The following is a 22,790-nucleotide window of genomic DNA, read 5'->3' on the forward strand; positions in this document are numbered from 1 at the left end:
CTCCAGTCCTTTGAGCAGCCAATCACTTTTTTTTAATGCTGCCAATCACGTTGCAGCTACTGTATCAGGCAGACCGGGGATAGGAGCAGCGTTGTGGTGTAAGATGAAGCAGGGCATAGACATCATCATGTGGGTGTTGATCGGTTAGATTTATCGAAGTGTAGTGAAATTAACAAAGAATTCAAATGATCCAAATGACTTCACAACTATCACAAATTAACTCATTAACAACACTAGTTCACAGGTAACATGTTTACCTTTCACCATTACCTTCTCAAGAGTTCTAGGTTTAGAGGAGAGATAATGCTTGATATTGACAATGAAGAGGGGCACACCATTCCTGGAAGTACTGCAATACCAGGTCGATGCGTGGAGTGGATGGAGCAAGCCCCTAGGCCATCTCCCAGTTCCAAAAATCAATTTAATATATGGTCCCCCGATAGGGGACGTATCAGATATTAAACTGATAAGAACAGATACTACACTTGATCTTAGCCAAAAGGCCGAGAAGCGATAACCCAGTGGCCGGCAGGAAGGACGGCTTCCTTCCAGCCATTACGAGCTATAGTAATGGTTACAAAGATCACATGACGACAAAGGCACACTTTGTACGACAAGCTAAAACTACACACAGTCTGTTTGATAATGGAAAACTGTGTTGCTTTTCTGTGTTTAAATGGAGCAAATGCTTCAAAAATGTGCTGTGGTTCAGGTCATGTGACTCACAACGGTCCAATAGGAAAGTAGCAATAACCTAAACCTATTTACCAGCAACCAAGGTTCTCCTTTTGGCAACCAATATCCTTAGCAGTGAAAAGCCATTTGTTTGAACATTATTTGCAAAAAATGAAAACAAATCAACAGCCCCTGCCTAATGTATTACTTCCTGTCCCCTGCACTTGTGATGAACAAAGACAACTTTCCACTAGTATGTCACAAAATCGATCAACTCACAATTCAACTAGTATTGTCCACTTCAAAGATATTTAATTCAAATGATATAAATTATAACTGGATTGAACAATCACCTCACAGGCAAAATACACAAGAATTGAAAACCAGTGATTGATACAAACACAAAAATGATTTGAAGAAGAAAATACTACAATTTTCAGTTATGCCTCTATCACCTTGGCCTTGTTGTAAAGATCATTGTGTGGCCATTTTGAAAGCATCACAGAACCCAAAGGAATGCCAATGTTCAATCGACACATGGAATGCAGCGTGTGAGAATGATATCAACTTTGTTGGATTCGGGTGCACGTCAAATTGAAATTACCCTCCAGTTAAAAGGCAATTTAACAAACGATCGGGGGAGAGCGCGGACGCAGTCCCCCACTCTCAGAAGTTGTGCAGTCGAGATTCCCACATTTGGGGAATTCGCAGGGGTCAGCGTGGCCGGGAGTGCAATGGCTGAGCCTCACCCTGGGTGAACCACCTTCATGATCATGGTATCGCCCCTGCCAGGTAAGTATGAGTTGTACACAGACGCAGCACTATGTTCTTTCGCCTGCTCAACATCTTCAGTCATGGGCTCATCGGCACCCCTTTCTTAACCTGCTGCTGAAGTTGTATTTCAGATCTATCTCACTTTGGTGCCGAAAACCGGAGACCCAACAGCCAACAATTGCCGGAGCGACGACGACAGCATCCTCCATTGAAAGGGTCAACTCGACGGACGTTCCCTCGCCGCACCGGTGATCTGGCGACGGGTCCCCCGAACTAGGGCAGGTTCGGAACGAGCAAGATCGTGAGTTCACCCTTTGACTCCTGTCTCCGTGAAGTGTGATAATTTGAATGAGTATTATCACTGCGCTAGTATTAACATTTTGTGGTCTGGGAGCAACTTGCACAGAACATAATAGTTTGTGCTCTGGGACCAAAGTATGTAGAACACTATGGTCCGGGCCCAACTTAGGTAGAACAAAATAGAGTCAGGCACTCCGCTGAGATTAAATCAGGGACTTCTATTCTTGGTACGTTAATGGAGTCAGGGACTCTGCTAAGACAACGTCAGGGAGTTGTGGCCTTGGTATATTCAGAGATATTGGGTGAATCACAAAGTAGAGAATTTAATTTCTGTAAATGTGGAATAAAATTGTTGTTCAAACTATTGAGTAAGTGATAAATATGGGTCGGAGAGCGTCAAGGGAGATGGGTTTTTTGCCGGACTGTCGGATGGATTTGGCGGGTTACCGAATGTGGGGTGTGTGCGAATGCGCAGTGTGGGGGCTTGCATGTGTCACCCTCGATGGGCGCAGAGGCATGGTTTATGTACAAGTTTGAAGGAGGTAGAAGATTTGATGGAGACAGGCACTAATCTACCAACGTGATGATTTTTCTTAAAATACATTGATTTGACAAATGAGGGAAGCTCCGCGTGCGCAGAGCATCAAAAAAATTGAACGGACCTCTTGATGTTCCTCCCCACGGAAATCTTTAGTAAAAGGCGAAAGATTTGTGCGATCTGAAGAGAAACAAGTGTACTGACGAAAGCACGACAGAACGAGCTATGTCTATATCCGCAATAGTACTTTAACACACAGGCTAATGCACTACTAACTAATGGGCGACTCCAGTCCTTTGAGCAGCCAATCACTTTTTTTTAATGCTGCCAATCACGTTGCAGCTACTGTATCAGGCAGACCGGGGATAGGAGCAGCGTTGTGGTGTAAGATGAAGCAGGGCATAGACATCATCATGTGGGTGTTGATCGGTTAGATTTATCGAAGTGTAGTGAAATTAACAAAGAATTCAAATGATCCAAATGACTTCACAACTATCACAAATTAACTCATTAACAACACTAGTTCACAGGTAACATGTTTACCTTTCACCATTACCTTCTCAAGAGTTCTAGGTTTAGAGGAGAGATAATGCTTGATATTGACAATGAAGAGGGGCACACCATTCCTGGAAGTACTGCAATACCAGGTCGATGCGTGGAGTGGATGGAGCAAGCCCCTAGGCCATCTCCCAGTTCCAAAAATCAATTTAATATATGGTCCCCAGATAGGGGACGTATCAGATATTAAACTGATAAGAACAGATACTACACTTGATCTTAGCCAAAAGGCCGAGAAGCGATAACCCAGTGGCCGGCAGGAAGGACGGCTTCCTTCCAGCCATTACGAGCTATAGTAATGGTTACAAAGATCACATGACGACAAAGGCACACTTTGTACGACAAGCTAAAACTACACACAGTCTGTTTGATAATGGAAAACTGTGTTGCTTTTCTGTGTTTAAATGGAGCAAATGCTTCAAAAATGTGCTGTGGTTCAGGTCATGTGACTCACAACGGTCCAATAGGAAAGTAGCAATAACCTAAACCTATTTACCAGCAACCAAGGTTCTCCTTTTGGCAACCAATATCCTTAGCAGTGAAAAGCCATTTGTTTGAACATTATTTGCAAAAAATGAAAACAAATCAACAGCCCCTGCCTAATGTATTACTTCCTGTCCCCTGCACTTGTGATGAACAAAGACAACTTTCCACTAGTATGTCACAAAATCGATCAACTCACAATTCAACTAGTATTGTCCACTTCAAAGATATTTAATTCAAATGATATAAATTATAACTGGATTGAACAATCACCTCACAGGCAAAATACACAAGAATTGAAAACCAGTGATTGATACAAACACAAAAATGATTTGAAGAAGAAAATACTACAATTTTCAGTTATGCCTCTATCACCTTGGCCTTGTTGTAAAGATCATTGTGTGGCCATTTTGAAAGCATCACAGAACCCAAAGGAATGCCAATGTTCAATCGACACATGGAATGCAGCGTGTGAGAATGATATCAACTTTGTTGGATTCGGGTGCACGTCAAATTGAAATTACCCTCCAGTTAAAAGGCAATTTAACAAACGATCGGGGGAGAGCGCGGACGCAGTCCCCCACTCTCAGAAATTGTGCAGTTGAGATTCCCACATTTGGGGAATTCGCAGGGGTCAGCGTGGCCGGGAGTGCAATGGCTGAGCCTCACCCTGGGTGAACCACCTTCATGATCATGGTATCGCCCCTGCCAGGTAAGTATGAGTTGTACACAGACGCAGCACTATGTTCTTTCGCCTGCTCAACATCTTCAGTCATGGGCTCATCGGCACCCCTTTCTTAACCTGCTGCTGAAGTTGTATTTCAGATCTATCTCACTTTGGTGCCGAAAACCGGAGACCCAACAGCCAACAATTGCCGGAGCGACGACGACAGCATCCTCCATTGAAAGGGTCAACTCGACGGACGTTCCCTCGCCGCACCGGTGATCTGGCGACGGGTCCCCCGAACTAGGGCAGGTTCGGAACGAGCAAGATCGTGAGTTCACCCTTTGACTCCTGTCTCCGTGAAGTGTGATAATTTGAATGAGTATTATCACTGCGCTAGTATTAACATTTTGTGGTCTGGGAGCAACTTGCACAGAACATAATAGTTTGTGCTCTGGGACCAAAGTATGTAGAACACTATGGTCCGGGCCCAACTTAGGTAGAACAAAATAGAGTCAGGCACTCCGCTGAGATTAAATCAGGGACTTCTATTCTTGGTACGTTAATGGAGTCAGGGACTCTGCTAAGACAACGTCAGGGAGTTGTGGCCTTGGTATATTCAGAGATATTGGGTGAATCACAAAGTAGAGAATTTAATTTCTGTAAATGTGGAATAAAATTGTTGTTCAAACTATTGAGTAAGTGATAAATATGGGTCGGAGAGCGTCAAGGGAGATGGGTTTTTTGCCGGACTGTCGGATGGATTTGGCGGGTTACCGAATGTGGGGTGTGTGCGAATGCGCAGTGTGGGGGCTTGCATGTGTCACCCTCGATGGGCGCAGAGGCATGGTTTATGTACAAGTTTGAAGGAGGTAGAAGATTTGATGGAGACAGGCACTAATCTACCAACGTGATGATTTTTCTTAAAATACATTGATTTGACAAATGAGGGAAGCTCCGCGTGCGCAGAGCATCAAAAAAATTGAACGGACCTCTTGATGTTCCTCCCCACGGAAATCTTTAGTAAAAGGCGAAAGATTTGTGCGATCTGAAGAGAAACAAGTGTACTGACGAAAGCACGACAGAACGAGCTATGTCTATATCCGCAATAGTACTTTAACACACAGGCTAATGCACTACTAACTAATGGGCGACTCCAGTCCTTTGAGCAGCCAATCACTTTTTTTTAATGCTGCCAATCACGTTGCAGCTACTGTATCAGGCAGACCGGGGATAGGAGCAGCGTTGTGGTGTAAGATGAAGCAGGGCATAGACATCATCATGTGGGTGTTGATCGGTTAGATTTATCGAAGTGTAGTGAAATTAACAAAGAATTCAAATGATCCAAATGACTTCACAACTATCACAAATTAACTCATTAACAACACTAGTTCACAGGTAACATGTTTACCTTTCACCATTACCTTCTCAAGAGTTCTAGGTTTAGAGGAGAGATAATGCTTGATATTGACAATGAAGAGGGGCACACCATTCCTGGAAGTACTGCAATACCAGGTCGATGCGTGGAGTGGATGGAGCAAGCCCCTAGGCCATCTCCCAGTTCCAAAAATCAATTTAATATATGGTCCCCAGATAGGGGACGTATCAGATATTAAACTGATAAGAACAGATACTACACTTGATCTTAGCCAAAAGGCCGAGAAGCGATAACCCAGTGGCCGGCAGGAAGGACGGCTTCCTTCCAGCCATTACGAGCTATAGTAATGGTTACAAAGATCACATGACGACAAAGGCACACTTTGTACGACAAGCTAAAACTACACACAGTCTGTTTGATAATGGAAAACTGTGTTGCTTTTCTGTGTTTAAATGGAGCAAATGCTTCAAAAATGTGCTGTGGTTCAGGTCATGTGACTCACAACGGTCCAATAGGAAAGTAGCAATAACCTAAACCTATTTACCAGCAACCAAGGTTCTCCTTTTGGCAACCAATATCCTTAGCAGTGAAAAGCCATTTGTTTGAACATTATTTGCAAAAAATGAAAACAAATCAACAGCCCCTGCCTAATGTATTACTTCCTGTCCCCTGCACTTGTGATGAACAAAGACAACTTTCCACTAGTATGTCACAAAATCGATCAACTCACAATTCAACTAGTATTGTCCACTTCAAAGATATTTAATTCAAATGATATAAATTATAACTGGATTGAACAATCACCTCACAGGCAAAATACACAAGAATTGAAAACCAGTGATTGATACAAACACAAAAATGATTTGAAGAAGAAAATACTACAATTTTCAGTTATGCCTCTATCACCTTGGCCTTGTTGTAAAGATCATTGTGTGGCCATTTTGAAAGCATCACAGAACCCAAAGGAATGCCAATGTTCAATCGACACATGGAATGCAGCGTGTGAGAATGATATCAACTTTGTTGGATTCGGGTGCACGTCAAATTGAAATTACCCTCCAGTTAAAAGGCAATTTAACAAACGATCGGGGGAGAGCGCGGACGCAGTCCCCCACTCTCAGAAATTGTGCAGTCGAGATTCCCACATTTGGGGAATTCGCAGGGGTCAGCGTGGCCGGGAGTGCAATGGCTGAGCCTCACCCTGGGTGAACCACCTTCATGATCATGGTATCGCCCCTGCCAGGTAAGTATGAGTTGTACACAGACGCAGCACTATGTTCTTTCGCCTGCTCAACATCTTCAGTCATGGGCTCATCGGCACCCCTTTCTTAACCTGCTGCTGAAGTTGTATTTCAGATCTATCTCACTTTGGTGCCGAAAACCGGAGACCCAACAGCCAACAATTGCCGGAGCGACGACGACAGCATCCTCCATTGAAAGGGTCAACTCGACGGACGTTCCCTCGCCGCACCGGTGATCTGGCGACGGGTCCCCCGAACTAGGGCAGGTTCGGAACGAGCAAGATCGTGAGTTCACCCTTTGACTCCTGTCTCCGTGAAGTGTGATAATTTGAATGAGTATTATCACTGCGCTAGTATTAACATTTTGTGGTCTGGGAGCAACTTGCACAGAACATAATAGTTTGTGCTCTGGGACCAAAGTATGTAGAACACTATGGTCCGGGCCCAACTTAGGTAGAACAAAATAGAGTCAGGCACTCCGCTGAGATTAAATCAGGGACTTCTATTCTTGGTACGTTAATGGAGTCAGGGACTCTGCTAAGACAACGTCAGGGAGTTGTGGCCTTGGTATATTCAGAGATATTGGGTGAATCACAAAGTAGAGAATTTAATTTCTGTAAATGTGGAATAAAATTGTTGTTCAAACTATTGAGTAAGTGATAAATATGGGTCGGAGAGCGTCAAGGGAGATGGGTTTTTTGCCGGACTGTCGGATGGATTTGGCGGGTTACCGAATGTGGGGTGTGTGCGAATGCGCAGTGTGGGGGCTTGCATGTGTCACCCTCGATGGGCGCAGAGGCATGGTTTATGTACAAGTTTGAAGGAGGTAGAAGATTTGATGGAGACAGGCACTAATCTACCAACGTGATGATTTTTCTTAAAATACATTGATTTGACAAATGAGGGAAGCTCCGCGTGCGCAGAGCATCAAAAAAATTGAACGGACCTCTTGATGTTCCTCCCCACGGAAATCTTTAGTAAAAGGCGAAAGATTTGTGCGATCTGAAGAGAAACAAGTGTACTGACGAAAGCACGACAGAACGAGCTATGTCTATATCCGCAATAGTACTTTAACACACAGGCTAATGCACTACTAACTAATGGGCGACTCCAGTCCTTTGAGCAGCCAATCACTTTTTTTTAATGCTGCCAATCACGTTGCAGCTACTGTATCAGGCAGACCGGGGATAGGAGCAGCGTTGTGGTGTAAGATGAAGCAGGGCATAGACATCATCATGTGGGTGTTGATCGGTTAGATTTATCGAAGTGTAGTGAAATTAACAAAGAATTCAAATGATCCAAATGACTTCACAACTATCACAAATTGACTCATTAACAACACTAGTTCACAGGTAACATGTTTACCTTTCACCATTACCTTCTCAAGAGTTCTAGGTTTAGAGGAGAGATAATGCTTGATATTGACAATGAAGAGGGGCACACCATTCCTGGAAGTACTGCAATACCAGGTCGATGCGTGGAGTGGATGGAGCAAGCCCCTAGGCCATCTCCCAGTTCCAAAAATCAATTTAATATATGGTCCCCAGATAGGGGACGTATCAGATATTAAACTGATAAGAACAGATACTACACTTGATCTTAGCCAAAAGGCCGAGAAGCGATAACCCAGTGGCCGGCAGGAAGGACGGCTTCCTTCCAGCCATTACGAGCTATAGTAATGGTTACAAAGATCACATGACGACAAAGGCACACAAAGGTACGACAAGCTAAAACTACACACAGTCTGTTTGATAATGGAAAACTGTGTTGCTTTTCTGTGTTTAAATGGAGCAAATGCTTCAAAAATGTGCTGTGGTTCAGGTCATGTGACTCACAACGGTCCAATAGGAAAGTAGCAATAACCTAAACCTATTTACCAGCAACCAAGGTTCTCCTTTTGGCAACCAATATCCTTAGCAGTGAAAAGCCATTTGTTTGAACATTATTTGCAAAAAATGAAAACAAATCAACAGCCCCTGCCTAATGTATTACTTCCTGTCCCCTGCACTTGTGATGAACAAAGACAACTTTCCACTAGTATGTCACAAAATCGATCAACTCACAATTCAACTAGTATTGTCCACTTCAAAGATATTTAATTCAAATGATATAAATTATAACTGGATTGAACAATCACCTCACAGGCAAAATACACAAGAATTGAAAACCAGTGATTGATACAAACACAAAAATGATTTGAAGAAGAAAATACTACAATTTTCAGTTATGCCTCTATCACCTTGGCCTTGTTGTAAAGATCATTGTGTGGCCATTTTGAAAGCATCACAGAACCCAAAGGAATGCCAATGTTCAATCGACACATGGAATGCAGCGTGTGAGAATGATATCAACTTTGTTGGATTCGGGTGCACGTCAAATTGAAATTACCCTCCAGTTAAAAGGCAATTTAACAAACGATCGGGGGAGAGCGCGGACGCAGTCCCCCACTCTCAGAAATTGTGCAGTCGAGATTCCCACATTTGGGGAATTCGCAGGGGTCAGCGTGGCCGGGAGTGCAATGGCTGAGCCTCACCCTGGGTGAACCACCTTCATGATCATGGTATCGCCCCTGCCAGGTAAGTATGAGTTGTACACAGACGCAGCACTATGTTCTTTCGCCTGCTCAACATCTTCAGTCATGGGCTCATCGGCACCCCTTTCTTAACCTGCTGCTGAAGTTGTATTTCAGATCTATCTCACTTTGGTGCCGAAAACCGGAGACCCAACAGCCAACAATTGCCGGAGCGACGACGACAGCATCCTCCATTGAAAGGGTCAACTCGACGGACGTTCCCTCGCCGCACCGGTGATCTGGCGACGGGTCCCCCGAACTAGGGCAGGTTCGGAACGAGCAAGATCGTGAGTTCACCCTTTGACTCCTGTCTCCGTGAAGTGTGATAATTTGAATGAGTATTATCACTGCGCTAGTATTAACATTTTGTGGTCTGGGAGCAACTTGCACAGAACATAATAGTTTGTGCTCTGGGACCAAAGTATGTAGAACACTATGGTCCGGGCCCAACTTAGGTAGAACAAAATAGAGTCAGGCACTCCGCTGAGATTAAATCAGGGACTTCTATTCTTGGTACGTTAATGGAGTCAGGGACTCTGCTAAGACAACGTCAGGGAGTTGTGGCCTTGGTATATTCAGAGATATTGGGTGAATCACAAAGTAGAGAATTTAATTTCTGTAAATGTGGAATAAAATTGTTGTTCAAACTATTGAGTAAGTGATAAATATGGGTCGGAGAGCGTCAAGGGAGATGGGTTTTTTGCCGGACTGTCGGATGGATTTGGCGGGTTACCGAATGTGGGGTGTGTGCGAATGCGCAGTGTGGGGGCTTGCATGTGTCACCCTCGATGGGCGCAGAGGCATGGTTTATGTACAAGTTTGAAGGAGGTAGAAGATTTGATGGAGACAGGCACTAATCTACCAACGTGATGATTTTTCTTAAAATACATTGATTTGACAAATGAGGGAAGCTCCGCGTGCGCAGAGCATCAAAAAAATTGAACGGACCTCTTGATGTTCCTCCCCACGGAAATCTTTAGTAAAAGGCGAAAGATTTGTGCGATCTGAAGAGAAACAAGTGTACTGACGAAAGCACGACAGAACGAGCTATGTCTATATCCGCAATAGTACTTTAACACACAGGCTAATGCACTACTAACTAATGGGCGACTCCAGTCCTTTGAGCAGCCAATCACTTTTTTTTAATGCTGCCAATCACGTTGCAGCTACTGTATCAGGCAGACCGGGGATAGGAGCAGCGTTGTGGTGTAAGATGAAGCAGGGCATAGACATCATCATGTGGGTGTTGATCGGTTAGATTTATCGAAGTGTAGTGTAATTAACAAAGAATTCAAATGATCCAAATGACTTCACAACTATCACAAATTAACTCATTAACAACACTAGTTCACAGGTAACATGTTTACCTTTCACCATTACCTTCTCAAGAGTTCTAGGTTTAGAGGAGAGATAATGCTTGATATTGACAATGAAGAGGGGCACACCATTCCTGGAAGTACTGCAATACCAGGTCGATGCGTGGAGTGGATGGAGCAAGCCCCTAGGCCATCTCCCAGTTCCAAAAATCAATTTAATATATGGTCCCCAGATAGGGGACGTATCAGATATTAAACTGATAAGAACAGATACTACACTTGATCTTAGCCAAAAGGCCGAGAAGCGATAACCCAGTGGCCGGCAGGAAGGACGGCTTCCTTCCAGCCATTACGAGCTATAGTAATGGTTACAAAGATCACATGACGACAAAGGCACACTTTGTACGACAAGCTAAAACTACACACAGTCTGTTTGATAATGGAAAACTGTGTTGCTTTTCTGTGTTTAAATGGAGCAAATGCTTCAAAAATGTGCTGTGGTTCAGGTCATGTGACTCACAACGGTCCAATAGGAAAGTAGCAATAACCTAAACCTATTTACCAGCAACCAAGGTTCTCCTTTTGGCAACCAATATCCTTAGCAGTGAAAAGCCATTTGTTTGAACATTATTTGCAAAAAATGAAAACAAATCAACAGCCCCTGCCTAATGTATTACTTCCTGTCCCCTGCACTTGTGATGAACAAAGACAACTTTCCACTAGTATGTCACAAAATCGATCAACTCACAATTCAACTAGTATTGTCCACTTCAAAGATATTTAATTCAAATGATATAAATTATAACTGGGTTGAACAATCACCTCACAGGCAAAATACACAAGAATTGAAAACCAGTGATTGATACAAACACAAAAATGATTTGAAGAAGAAAATACTACAATTTTCAGTTATGCCTCTATCACCTTGGCCTTGTTGTAAAGATCATTGTGTGGCCATTTTGAAAGCATCACAGAACCCAAAGGAATGCCAATGTTCAATCGACACATGGAATGCAGCGTGTGAGAATGATATCAACTTTGTTGGATTCGGGTGCACGTCAAATTGAAATTACCCTCCAGTTAAAAGGCAATTTAACAAACGATCGGGGGAGAGCGCGGACGCAGTCCCCCACTCTCAGAAATTGTGCAGTCGAGATTCCCACATTTGAGGAATTCGCAGGGGTCAGCGTGGCCGGGAGTGCAATGGCTGAGCCTCACCCTGGGTGAACCACCTTCATGATCATGGTATCGCCCCTGCCAGGTAAGTATGAGTTGTACACAGACGCAGCACTATGTTCTTTCGCCTGCTCAACATCTTCAGTCATGGGCTCATCGGCACCCCTTTCTTAACCTGCTGCTGAAGTTGTATTTCAGATCTATCTCACTTTGGTGCCGAAAACCGGAGACCCAACAGCCAACAATTGCCGGAGCGACGACGACAGCATCCTCCATTGAAAGGGTCAACTCGACGGACGTTCCCTCGCCGCACCGGTGATCTGGCGACGGGTCCCCCGAACTAGGGCAGGTTCGGAACGAGCAAGATCGTGAGTTCACCCTTTGACTCCTGTCTCCGTGAAGTGTGATAATTTGAATGAGTATTATCACTGCGCTAGTATTAACATTTTGTGGTCTGGGAGCAACTTGCACAGAACATAATAGTTTGTGCTCTGGGACCAAAGTATGTAGAACACTATGGTCCGGGCCCAACTTAGGTAGAACAAAATAGAGTCAGGCACTCCGCTGAGATTAAATCAGGGACTTCTATTCTTGGTACGTTAATGGAGTCAGGGACTCTGCTAAGACAACGTCAGGGAGTTGTGGCCTTGGTATATTCAGAGATATTGGGTGAATCACAAAGTAGAGAATTTAATTTCTGTAAATGTGGAATAAAATTGTTGTTCAAACTATTGAGTAAGTGATAAATATGGGTCGGAGAGCGTCAAGGGAGATGGGTTTTTTGCCGGACTGTCGGATGGATTTGGCGGGTTACCGAATGTGGGGTGTGTGCGAATGCGCAGTGTGGGGGCTTGCATGTGTCACCCTCGATGGGCGCAGAGGCATGGTTTATGTACAAGTTTGAAGGAGGTAGAAGATTTGATGGAGACAGGCACTAATCTACCAACGTGATGATTTTTCTTAAAATACATTGATTTGACAAATGAGGGAAGCTCCGCGTGCGCAGAGCATCAAAAAAATTGAACGGACCTCTTGATGTTCCTCCCCACGGAAATCTTTAGTAAAAGGCGAAAGATTTGTGCGATCTGAAGAGAAACAAGTGTACTGACGAAAGCACGACAGAACGAGCTATGTCTATATCCGCAATAGTACTTTAACACACAGGCTAATGCACTACTAACTAATGGGCGACTCCAGTCCTTTGAGCAGCCAATCACTTTTTTTTAATGCTGCCAATCACGTTGCAGCTACTGTATCAGGCAGACCGGGGATAGGAGCAGCGTTGTGGTGTAAGATGAAGCAGGGCATAGACATCATCATGTGGGTGTTGATCGGTTAGATTTATCGAAGTGTAGTGAAATTAACAAAGAATTCAAATGATCCAAATGACCTCACAACTATCACAAATTAACTCATTAACAACACTAGTTCACAGGTAACATGTTTACCTTTCACCATTACCTTCTCAAGAGTTCTAGGTTTAGAGGAGAGATAATGCTTGATATTGACAATGAAGAGGGGCACACCATTCCTGGAAGTACTGCAATACCAGGTCGATGCGTGGAGTGGATGGAGCAAGCCCCTAGGCCATCTCCCAGTTCCAAAAATCAATTTAATATATGGTCCCCCGATAGGGGACGTATCAGATATTAAACTGATAAGAACAGATACTACACTTGATCTTAGCCAAAAGGCCGAGAAGCGATAACCCAGTGGCCGGCAGGAAGGACGGCTTCCTTCCAGCCATTACGAGCTATAGTAATGGTTACAAAGATCACATGACGACAAAGGCACACTTTGTACGACAAGCTAAAACTACACACAGTCTGTTTGATAATGGAAAACTGTGTTGCTTTTCTGTGTTTAAATGGAGCAAATGCTTCAAAAATGTGCTGTGGTTCAGGTCATGTGACTCACAACGGTCCAATAGGAAAGTAGCAATAACCTAAACCTATTTACCAGCAACCAAGGTTCTCCTTTTGGCAACCAATATCCTTAGCAGTGAAAAGCCATTTGTTTGAACATTATTTGCAAAAAATGAAAACAAATCAACAGCCCCTGCCTAATGTATTACTTCCTGTCCCCTGCACTTGTGATGAACAAAGACAACTTTCCACTAGTATGTCACAAAATCGATCAACTCACAATTCAACTAGTATTGTCCACTTCAAAGATATTTAATTCAAATGATATAAATTATAACTGGATTGAACAATCACCTCACAGGCAAAATACACAAGAATTGAAAACCAGTGATTGATACAAACACAAAAATGATTTGAAGAAGAAAATACTACAATTTTCAGTTATGCCTCTATCACCTTGGCCTTGTTGACAAGATCATTGTGTGGCCATTTTGAAAGCATCACAGAACCCAAAGGAATGCCAATGTTCAATCGACACATGGAATGCAGCGTGTGAGAATGATATCAACTTTGTTGGATTCGGGTGCACGTCAAATTGAAATTACCCTCCAGTTAAAAGGCAATTTAACAAACGATCAGGGGAGAGCGCGGACGCAGTCCCCCACTCTCAGAAATTGTGCAGTCGAGATTCCCACATTTGGGGAATTCGCAGGGGTCAGCGTGGCCAGGAGTGCAATGGCTGAGCCTCACCCTGGGTGAACCACCTTCATGATCATGGTATCGCCCCTGCCAGGTAAGTATGAGTTGTACGCAGACGCAGCACTATGTTCTTTCGCCTGCTCAACATCTTCAGTCATGGGCTCATCGGCACCCCTTTCTTAACCTGCTGCTGAAGTTGTATTTCAGATCTATCTCACTTTGGTGCCGAAAACCGGAGACCCAACAGCCAACAATTGCCGGAGCGACGACGACAGCATCCTCCATTGAAAGGGTCAACTCGACGGACGTTCCCTCGCCGCACCGGTGATCTGGCGACGGGTCCCCCGAACTAGGGCAGGTTCGGAACGAGCAAGATCGTGAGTTCACCCTTTGACTCCTGTCTCCGTGAAGTGTGATAATTTGAATGAGTATTATCACTGCGCTAGTATTAACATTTTGTGGTCTGGGAGCAACTTGCACAGAACATAATAGTTTGTGCTCTGGGACCAAAGTATGTAGAACACTATGGTCCGGGCCCAACTTAGGTAGAACAAAATAGAGTCAGGCACTCCGCTGAGATTAAATCAGGGACTTCTATTCTTGGTACGTTAATGGAGTCAGGGACTCTGCTAAGACAACGTCAGGGAGTTGTGGCCTTGGTATATTCAGAGATATTGGGTGAATCACAAAGTAGAGAATTTAATTTCTGTAAATGTGGAATAAAATTGTTGTTCAAACTATTGAGTAAGTGATAAATATGGGTCGGAGAGCGTCAAGGGAGATGGGTTTTTTGCCGGACTGTCGGATGGATTTGGCGGGTTACCGAATGTGGGGTGTGTGCGAATGCGCAGTGTGGGGGCTTGCATGTGTCACCCTCGATGGGCGCAGAGGCATGGTTTATGTACAAGTTTGAAGGAGGTAGAAGATTTGATGGAGACAGGCACTAATCTACCAACGTGATGATTTTTCTTAAAATACATTGATTTGACAAATGAGGGAAGCTCCGCGTGCGCAGAGCATCAAAAAAATTGAACGGACCTCTTGATGTTCCTCCCCACGGAAATCTTTAGTAAAAGGCGAAAGATTTGTGCGATCTGAAGAGAAACAAGTGTACTGACGAAAGCACGACAGAACGAGCTATGTCTATATCCGCAATAGTACTTTAACACACAGGCTAATGCACTACTAACTAATGGGCGACTCCAGTCCTTTGAGCAGCCAATCACTTTTTTTTAATGCTGCCAATCACGTTGCAGCTACTGTATCAGGCAGACCGGGGATAGGAGCAGCGTTGTGGTGTAAGATGAAGCAGGGCATAGACATCATCATGTGGGTGTTGATCGGTTAGATTTATCGAAGTGTAGTGAAATTAACAAAGAATTCAAATGATCCAAATGACTTCACAACTATCACAAATTAACTCATTAACAACACTAGTTCACAGGTAACATGTTTACCTTTCACCATTACCTTCTCAAGAGTTCTAGGTTTAGAGGAGAGATAATGCTTGATATTGACAATGAAGAGGGGCACACCATTCCTGGAAGTACTGCAATACCAGGTCGATGCGTGGAGTGGATGGAGCAAGCCCCTAGGCCATCTCCCAGTTCCAAAAATCAATTTAATATATGGTCCCCCGATAGGGGAGGTATCAGATATTAAACTGATAAGAACAGATACTACACTTGATCTTAGCCAAAAGGCCGAGAAGCGATAACCCAGTGGCCGGCAGGAAGGACGGCTTCCTTCCAGCCATTACGAGCTATAGTAATGGTTACAAAGATCACATGACGACAAAGGCACACTTTGTACGACAAGCTAAAACTACACACAGTCTGTTTGATAATGGAAAACTGTGTTGCTTTTCTGTGTTTAAATGGAGCAAATGCTTCAAAAATGTGCTGTGGTTCAGGTCATGTGACTCACAACGGTCCAATAGGAAAGTAGCAATAACCTAAACCTATTTACCAGCAACCAAGGTTCTCCTTTTGGCAACCAATATCCTTAGCAGTGAAAAGCCATTTGTTTGAACATTATTTGCAAAAAATGAAAACAAATCAACAGCCCCTGCCTAATGTATTACTTCCTGTCCCCTGCACTTGTGATGAACAAAGACAACTTTCCACTAGTATGTCACAAAATCGATCAACTCACAATTCAACTAGTATTGTCCACTTCAAAGATATTTAATTCAAATGATATAAATTATAACTGGATTGAACAATCACCTCACAGGCAAAATACACAAGAATTGAAAACCAGTGATTGATACAAACACAAAAATGATTTGAAGAAGAAAATACTACAATTTTCAGTTATGCCTCTATCACCTTGGCCTTGTTGTAAAGATCATTGTGTGGCCATTTTGAAAGCATCACAGAACCCAAAGGAATGCCAATGTTCAATCGACACATGGAATGCAGCGTGTGAGAATGATATCAACTTTGTTGGATTCGGGTGCACGTCAAATTGAAATTACCCTCCAGTTAAAAGGCAATTTAACAAACGATCGGGGGAGAGCGCGGACGCAGTCCCCCACTCTCAGAAATTGTGCAGTCGAGATTCCCACATTTGGGGAATTCGCAGGGGTCAGCGTGGCCGGGAGTGCAATGGCTGAGCCTCACCCTGGGTGAACCACCTTCATGATCATGGTACCGCCCCTGCCAGGTAAGTATGAGTTGTACACAGACGCAGCACTATGTTCTTTCGCCTGCTCAACATCTTCAGTCATGGGCTCATCGGCACCCCTTTCTTAACCTGCTGCTGAAGTTGTATTTCAGATCTATCTCACTTACTTTGGTGCCGAAAACCGGAGACCCAACAGCCAACAATTGCCGGAGCGACGACGACAGCATCCTCCATTGAAAGGGTCAACTCGACGGACGTTCCCTCGCCGCACCGGTGATCTGGCGACGGGTCCCCCGAACTAGGGCAGGTTCGGAACGAGCAAGATCGTGAGTTCACCCTTTGACTCCTGTCTCCGTGAAGTGTGATAATTTGAATGAGTATTATCACTGCGCTAGTATTAACATTTTGTGGTCTGGGAGCAACTTGCACAGAACATAATAGTTTGTGCTCTGGGACCAAAGTATGTAGAACACTATGGTCCGGGCCCAACTTAGGTAGAACAAAATAGAGTCAGGCACTCCGCTGAGATTAAATCAGGGACTTCTATTCTTGGTACGTTAATGGAGTCAGGGACTCTGCTAAGACAACGTCAGGGAGTTGTGGCCTTGGTATATTCAGAGATATTGGGTGAATCACAAAGTAGAGAATTTAATTTCTGTAAATGTGGAATAAAATTGTTGTTCAAACTATTGAGTAAGTGATAAATATGGGTCGGAGAGCGTCAAGGGAGATGGGTTTTTTGCCGGACTGTCGGATGGATTTGGCGGGTTACCGAATGTGGGGTGTGTGCGAATGCGCAGTGTGGGGGCTTGCATGTGTCACCCTCGATGGGCGCAGAGGCATGGTTTATGTACAAGTTTGAAGGAGGTAGAAGATTTGATGGAGACAGGCACTAATCTACCAACGTGATGATTTTTCTTAAAATACATTGATTTGACAAATGAGGGAAGCTCCGCGTGCGCAGAGCATCAAAAAAATTGAACGGACCTCTTGATGTTCCTCCCCACGGAAATCTTTAGTAAAAGGCGAAAGATTTGTGCGATCTGAAGAGAAACAAGTGTACTGACGAAAGCACGACAGAACGAGCTATGTCTATATCCGCAATAGTACTTTAACACACAGGCTAATGCACTACTAACTAATGGGCGACTCCAGTCCTTTGAGCAGCCAATCACTTTTTTTTAATGCTGCCAATCACGTTGCAGCTACTGTATCAGGCAGACCGGGGATAGGAGCAGCGTTGTGGTGTAAGATGAAGCAGGGCATAGACATCATCATGTGGGTGTTGATCGGTTAGATTTATCGAAGTGTAGTGAAATTAACAAAGAATTCAAATGATCCAAATGACTTCACAACTATCACAAATTAACTCATTAACAACACTAGTTCACAGGTAACATGTTTACCTTTCACCATTACCTTCTCAAGAGTTCTAGGTTTAGAGGAGAGATAATGCTTGATATTGACAATGAAGAGGGGCACACCATTCCTGGAAGTACTGCAATACCAGGTCGATGCGTGGAGTGGATGGAGCAAGCCCCTAGGCCATCTCCCAGTTCCAAAAATCAATTTAATATATGGTCCCCCGATAGGGGACGTATCAGATATTAAACTGATAAGAACAGATACTACACTTGATCTTAGCCAAAAGGCCGAGAAGCGATAACCCAGTGGCCGGCAGGAAGGACGGCTTCCTTCCAGCCATTACGAGCTATAGTAATGGTTACAAAGATCACATGACGACAAAGGCACACTTTGTACGACAAGCTAAAACTACACACAGTCTGTTTGATAATGGAAAACTGTGTTGCTTTTCTGTGTTTAAATGGAGCAAATGCTTCAAAAATGTGCTGTGGTTCAGGTCATGTGACTCACAACGGTCCAATAGGAAAGTAGCAATAACCTAAACCTATTTACCAGCAACCAAGGTTCTCCTTTTGGCAACCAATATCCTTAGCAGTGAAAAGCCATTTGTTTGAACATTATTTGCAAAAAATGAAAACAAATCAACAGCCCCTGCCTAATGTATTACTTCCTGTCCCCTGCACTTGTGATGAACAAAGACAACTTTCCACTAGTATGTCACAAAATCGATCAACTCACAATTCAACTAGTATTGTCCACTTCAAAGATATTTAATTCAAATGATATAAATTATAACTGGATTGAACAATCACCTCACAGGCAAAATACACAAGAATTGAAAACCAGTGATTGATACAAACACAAAAATGATTTGAAGAAGAAAATACTACAATTTTCAGTTATGCCTCTATCACCTTGGCCTTGTTGTAAAGATCATTGTGTGGCCATTTTGAAAGCATCACAGAACCCAAAGGAATGCCAATGTTCAATCGACACATGGAATGCAGCGTGTGAGAATGATATCAACTTTGTTGGATTCGGGTGCACGTCAAATTGAAATTACCCTCCAGTTAAAAGGCAATTTAACAAACGATCGGGGGAGAGCGCGGACGCAGTCCCCCACTCTCAGAAATTGTGCAGTCGAGATTCCCACATTTGGGGAATTCGCAGGGGTCAGCGTGGCCGGGAGTGCAATGGCTGAGCCTCACCCTGGGTGAACCACCTTCATGATCATGGTATCGCCCCTGCCAGGTAAGTATGAGTTGTACACAGACGCAGCACTATGTTCTTTCGCCTGCTCAACATCTTCAGTCATGGGCTCATCGGCACCCCTTTCTTAACCTGCTGCTGAAGTTGTATTTCAGATCTATCTCACTTTGGTGCCGAAAACCGGAGACCCAACAGCCAACAATTGCCGGAGCGACGACGACAGCATCCTCCATTGAAAGGGTCAACTCGACGGACGTTCCCTCGCCGCACCGGTGATCTGGCGACGGGTCCCCCGAACTAGGGCAGGTTCGGAACGAGCAAGATCGTGAGTTCACCCTTTGACTCCTGTCTCCGTGAAGTGTGATAATTTGAATGAGTATTATCACTGCGCTAGTATTAACATTTTGTGGTCTGGGAGCAACTTGCACAGAACATAATAGTTTGTGCTCTGGGACCAAAGTATGTAGAACACTATGGTCCGGGCCCAACTTAGGTAGAACAAAATAGAGTCAGGCACTCCGCTGAGATTAAATCAGGGACTTCTATTCTTGGTACGTTAATGGAGTCAGGGACTCTGCTAAGACAACGTCAGGGAGTTGTGGCCTTGGTATATTCAGAGATATTGGGTGAATCACAAAGTAGAGAATTTAATTTCTGTAAATGTGGAATAAAATTGTTGTTCAAACTATTGAGTAAGTGATAAATATGGGTCGGAGAGCGTCAAGGGAGATGGGTTTTTTGCCGGACTGTCGGATGGATTTGGCGGGTTACCGAATGTGGGGTGTGTGCGAATGCGCAGTGTGGGGGCTTGCATGTGTCACCCTCGATGGGCGCAGAGGCATGGTTTATGTACAAGTTTGAAGGAGGTAGAAGATTTGATGGAGACAGGCACTAATCTACCAACGTGATGATTTTTCTTAAAATACATTGATTTGACAAATGAGGGAAGCTCCGCGTGCGCAGAGCATCAAAAAAATTGAACGGACCTCTTGATGTTCCTCCCCACGGAAATCTTTAGTAAAAGGCGAAAGATTTGTGCGATCTGAAGAGAAACAAGTGTACTGACGAAAGCACGACAGAACGAGCTATGTCTATATCCGCAATAGTACTTTAACACACAGGCTAATGCACTACTAACTAATGGGCGACTCCAGTCCTTTGAGCAGCCAATCACTTTTTTTTAATGCTGCCAATCACGTTGCAGCTACTGTATCAGGCAGACCGGGGATAGGAGCAGCGTTGTGGTGTAAGATGAAGCAGGGCATAGACATCATCATGTGGGTGTTGATCGGTTAGATTTATCGAAGTGTAGTGAAATTAACAAAGAATTCAAATGATCCAAATGACTTCACAACTATCACAAATTAACTCATTAACAACACTAGTTCACAGGTAACATGTTTACCTTTCACCATTACCTTCTCAAGAGTTCTAGGTTTAGAGGAGAGATAATGCTTGATATTGACAACGAAGAGGGGCACACCATTCCTGGAAGTACTGCAATACCAGGTCGATGCGTGGAGTGGATGGAGCAAGCCCCTAGGCCATCTCCCAGTTCCAAAAATCAATTTAATATATGGTCCCCCGATAGGGGACGTATCAGATATTAAACTGATAAGAACAGATACTACACTTGATCTTAGCCAAAAGGCCGAGAAGCGATAACCCAGTGGCCGGCAGGAAGGACGGCTTCCTTCCAGCCATTACGAGCTATAGTAATGGTTACAAAGATCACATGACGACAAAGGCACACTTTGTACGACAAGCTAAAACTACACACAGTCTGTTTGATAATGGAAAACTGTGTTGCTTTTCTGTGTTTAAATGGAGCAAATGCTTCAAAAATGTGCTGTGGTTCAGGTCATGTGACTCACAACGGTCCAATAGGAAAGTAGCAATAACCTAAACCTATTTACCAGCAACCAAGGTTCTCCTTTTGGCAACCAATATCCTTAGCAGTGAAAAGCCATTTGTTTGAACATTATTTGCAAAAAATGAAAACAAATCAACAGCCCCTGCCTAATGTATTACTTCCTGTCCCCTGCACTTGTGATGAACAAAGACAACTTTCCACTAGTATGTCACAAAATCGATCAACTCACAATTCAACTAGTATTGTCCACTTCAAAGATATTTAATTCAAATGATATAAATTATAACTGGATTGAACAATCACCTCACAGGCAAAATACACAAGAATTGAAAACCAGTGATTGATACAAACACAAAAATGATTTGAAGAAGAAAATACTACAATTTTCAGTTATGCCTCTATCACCTTGGCCTTGTTGTAAAGATCATTGTGTGGCCATTTTGAAAGCATCACAGAACCCAAAGGAATGCCAATGTTCAATCGACACATGGAATGCAGCGTGTGAGAATGATATCAACTTTGTTGGATTCGGGTGCACGTCAAATTGAAATTACCCTCCAGTTAAAAGGCAATTTAACAAACGATCAGGGGAGAGCGCGGACGCAGTCCCCCACTCTCAGAAATTGTGCAGTCGAGATTCCCACGTTTGGGGAATTCGCAGGGGTCAGCGTGGCCGGGAGTGCAATGGCTGAGCCTCACCCTGGGTGAACCACCTTCATGATCGTGGTATCGCCCCTGCCAGGTAAGTATGAGTTGTACACAGACGCAGCACTATGTTCTTTCGCCTGCTCAACATCTTCAGTCATGGGCTCATCGGCACCCCTTTCTTAACCTGCTGCTGAAGTTGTATTTCAGATCTATCTCACTTTGGTGCCGAAAACCGGAGACCCAACAGCCAACAATTGCCGGAGCGACGACGACAGCATCCTCCATTGAAAGGGTCAACTCGACGGACGTTCCCTCGCCGCACCGGTGATCTGGCGACGGGTCCCCCGAACTAGGGCAGGTTCGGAACGAGCAAGATCGTGAGTTCACCCTTTGACTCCTGTCTCCGTGAAGTGTGATAATTTGAATGAGTATTATCACTGCGCTAGTATTAACATTTTGTGGTCTGGGAGCAACTTGCACAGAACATAATAGTTTGTGCTCTGGGACCAAAGTATGTAGAACACTATGGTCCGGGCCCAACTTAGGTAGAACAAAATAGAGTCAGGCACTCCGCTGAGATTAAATCAGGGACTTCTATTCTTGGTACGTTAATGGAGTCAGGGACTCTGCTAAGACAACGTCAGGGAGTTGTGGCCTTGGTATATTCAGAGATATTGGGTGAATCACAAAGTAGAGAATTTAATTTCTGTAAATGTGGAATAAAATTGTTGTTCAAACTATTGAGTAAGTGATAAATATGGGTCGGAGAGCGTCAAGGGAGATGGGTTTTTTGCCGGACTGTCGGATGGATTTGGCGGGTTACCGAAT

The 22,790-nt window shown here is 43.9% G+C and overlaps 26 non-coding genes across 26 annotated transcripts; all 26 read right to left on the bottom strand.

Moving 5' to 3' along the window:
• Nucleotides 1-324: 324 nt before the first annotated feature.
• On the bottom strand, nucleotides 325-515 carry LOC144192558 (U2 spliceosomal RNA). The gene has a single exon (XR_013325206.1). It is a non-coding gene; the product is annotated as a U2 spliceosomal RNA (small nuclear RNA).
• A 795-nt stretch (nucleotides 516-1,310) lies between these two features.
• On the bottom strand, nucleotides 1,311-1,475 carry LOC144192511 (U1 spliceosomal RNA). Its single transcript, XR_013325163.1, has one exon. It is a non-coding gene; the product is annotated as a U1 spliceosomal RNA (small nuclear RNA).
• An 897-nt stretch (nucleotides 1,476-2,372) lies between these two features.
• On the bottom strand, nucleotides 2,373-2,485 carry LOC144192694 (U5 spliceosomal RNA). The gene has a single exon (XR_013325336.1). It is a non-coding gene; the product is annotated as a U5 spliceosomal RNA (small nuclear RNA).
• A 412-nt stretch (nucleotides 2,486-2,897) lies between these two features.
• On the bottom strand, nucleotides 2,898-3,088 carry LOC144192575 (U2 spliceosomal RNA). Its single transcript, XR_013325222.1, has one exon. It is a non-coding gene; the product is annotated as a U2 spliceosomal RNA (small nuclear RNA).
• A 795-nt stretch (nucleotides 3,089-3,883) lies between these two features.
• LOC144192525 (U1 spliceosomal RNA) lies at nucleotides 3,884-4,048 on the bottom strand. Its single transcript, XR_013325177.1, has one exon. It is a non-coding gene; the product is annotated as a U1 spliceosomal RNA (small nuclear RNA).
• Nucleotides 4,049-4,945: 897 nt separating this feature from the next.
• Nucleotides 4,946-5,058, bottom strand: LOC144192695 (U5 spliceosomal RNA). Its single transcript, XR_013325337.1, has one exon. It is a non-coding gene; the product is annotated as a U5 spliceosomal RNA (small nuclear RNA).
• Nucleotides 5,059-5,470: 412 nt separating this feature from the next.
• Nucleotides 5,471-5,661, bottom strand: LOC144192576 (U2 spliceosomal RNA). Its single transcript, XR_013325223.1, has one exon. It is a non-coding gene; the product is annotated as a U2 spliceosomal RNA (small nuclear RNA).
• A 795-nt stretch (nucleotides 5,662-6,456) lies between these two features.
• On the bottom strand, nucleotides 6,457-6,621 carry LOC144192539 (U1 spliceosomal RNA). Its single transcript, XR_013325191.1, has one exon. It is a non-coding gene; the product is annotated as a U1 spliceosomal RNA (small nuclear RNA).
• An 897-nt stretch (nucleotides 6,622-7,518) lies between these two features.
• On the bottom strand, nucleotides 7,519-7,631 carry LOC144192696 (U5 spliceosomal RNA). The gene has a single exon (XR_013325338.1). It is a non-coding gene; the product is annotated as a U5 spliceosomal RNA (small nuclear RNA).
• A 412-nt stretch (nucleotides 7,632-8,043) lies between these two features.
• Nucleotides 8,044-8,234, bottom strand: LOC144192577 (U2 spliceosomal RNA). Its single transcript, XR_013325224.1, has one exon. It is a non-coding gene; the product is annotated as a U2 spliceosomal RNA (small nuclear RNA).
• A 796-nt stretch (nucleotides 8,235-9,030) lies between these two features.
• LOC144192550 (U1 spliceosomal RNA) lies at nucleotides 9,031-9,195 on the bottom strand. Its single transcript, XR_013325200.1, has one exon. It is a non-coding gene; the product is annotated as a U1 spliceosomal RNA (small nuclear RNA).
• An 897-nt stretch (nucleotides 9,196-10,092) lies between these two features.
• On the bottom strand, nucleotides 10,093-10,205 carry LOC144192697 (U5 spliceosomal RNA). Its single transcript, XR_013325339.1, has one exon. It is a non-coding gene; the product is annotated as a U5 spliceosomal RNA (small nuclear RNA).
• Nucleotides 10,206-10,617: 412 nt separating this feature from the next.
• On the bottom strand, nucleotides 10,618-10,808 carry LOC144192578 (U2 spliceosomal RNA). Its single transcript, XR_013325225.1, has one exon. It is a non-coding gene; the product is annotated as a U2 spliceosomal RNA (small nuclear RNA).
• Nucleotides 10,809-11,603: 795 nt separating this feature from the next.
• On the bottom strand, nucleotides 11,604-11,768 carry LOC144192509 (U1 spliceosomal RNA). Its single transcript, XR_013325161.1, has one exon. It is a non-coding gene; the product is annotated as a U1 spliceosomal RNA (small nuclear RNA).
• Nucleotides 11,769-12,665: 897 nt separating this feature from the next.
• LOC144192698 (U5 spliceosomal RNA) lies at nucleotides 12,666-12,778 on the bottom strand. Its single transcript, XR_013325340.1, has one exon. It is a non-coding gene; the product is annotated as a U5 spliceosomal RNA (small nuclear RNA).
• Nucleotides 12,779-13,190: 412 nt separating this feature from the next.
• Nucleotides 13,191-13,381, bottom strand: LOC144192559 (U2 spliceosomal RNA). Its single transcript, XR_013325207.1, has one exon. It is a non-coding gene; the product is annotated as a U2 spliceosomal RNA (small nuclear RNA).
• Nucleotides 13,382-14,176: 795 nt separating this feature from the next.
• Nucleotides 14,177-14,341, bottom strand: LOC144192820 (U1 spliceosomal RNA). Its single transcript, XR_013325460.1, has one exon. It is a non-coding gene; the product is annotated as a U1 spliceosomal RNA (small nuclear RNA).
• An 897-nt stretch (nucleotides 14,342-15,238) lies between these two features.
• LOC144192699 (U5 spliceosomal RNA) lies at nucleotides 15,239-15,351 on the bottom strand. The gene has a single exon (XR_013325341.1). It is a non-coding gene; the product is annotated as a U5 spliceosomal RNA (small nuclear RNA).
• Nucleotides 15,352-15,763: 412 nt separating this feature from the next.
• On the bottom strand, nucleotides 15,764-15,954 carry LOC144192635 (U2 spliceosomal RNA). Its single transcript, XR_013325280.1, has one exon. It is a non-coding gene; the product is annotated as a U2 spliceosomal RNA (small nuclear RNA).
• A 795-nt stretch (nucleotides 15,955-16,749) lies between these two features.
• LOC144192497 (U1 spliceosomal RNA) lies at nucleotides 16,750-16,914 on the bottom strand. Its single transcript, XR_013325149.1, has one exon. It is a non-coding gene; the product is annotated as a U1 spliceosomal RNA (small nuclear RNA).
• A 901-nt stretch (nucleotides 16,915-17,815) lies between these two features.
• LOC144192701 (U5 spliceosomal RNA) lies at nucleotides 17,816-17,928 on the bottom strand. The gene has a single exon (XR_013325343.1). It is a non-coding gene; the product is annotated as a U5 spliceosomal RNA (small nuclear RNA).
• A 412-nt stretch (nucleotides 17,929-18,340) lies between these two features.
• Nucleotides 18,341-18,531, bottom strand: LOC144192560 (U2 spliceosomal RNA). The gene has a single exon (XR_013325208.1). It is a non-coding gene; the product is annotated as a U2 spliceosomal RNA (small nuclear RNA).
• Nucleotides 18,532-19,326: 795 nt separating this feature from the next.
• On the bottom strand, nucleotides 19,327-19,491 carry LOC144192561 (U1 spliceosomal RNA). Its single transcript, XR_013325209.1, has one exon. It is a non-coding gene; the product is annotated as a U1 spliceosomal RNA (small nuclear RNA).
• Nucleotides 19,492-20,388: 897 nt separating this feature from the next.
• On the bottom strand, nucleotides 20,389-20,501 carry LOC144192702 (U5 spliceosomal RNA). Its single transcript, XR_013325344.1, has one exon. It is a non-coding gene; the product is annotated as a U5 spliceosomal RNA (small nuclear RNA).
• A 412-nt stretch (nucleotides 20,502-20,913) lies between these two features.
• On the bottom strand, nucleotides 20,914-21,104 carry LOC144192562 (U2 spliceosomal RNA). The gene has a single exon (XR_013325210.1). It is a non-coding gene; the product is annotated as a U2 spliceosomal RNA (small nuclear RNA).
• A 795-nt stretch (nucleotides 21,105-21,899) lies between these two features.
• Nucleotides 21,900-22,064, bottom strand: LOC144192735 (U1 spliceosomal RNA). Its single transcript, XR_013325379.1, has one exon. It is a non-coding gene; the product is annotated as a U1 spliceosomal RNA (small nuclear RNA).
• Between the last annotated feature and the right edge of the window lie 726 nt (nucleotides 22,065-22,790).

Source organism: Stigmatopora nigra, unplaced genomic scaffold (genome assembly GCF_051989575.1).
Source record: "Stigmatopora nigra isolate UIUO_SnigA unplaced genomic scaffold, RoL_Snig_1.1 HiC_scaffold_26, whole genome shotgun sequence".
NCBI classification, from domain to species: domain Eukaryota; kingdom Metazoa; phylum Chordata; class Actinopteri; order Syngnathiformes; family Syngnathidae; genus Stigmatopora; species Stigmatopora nigra.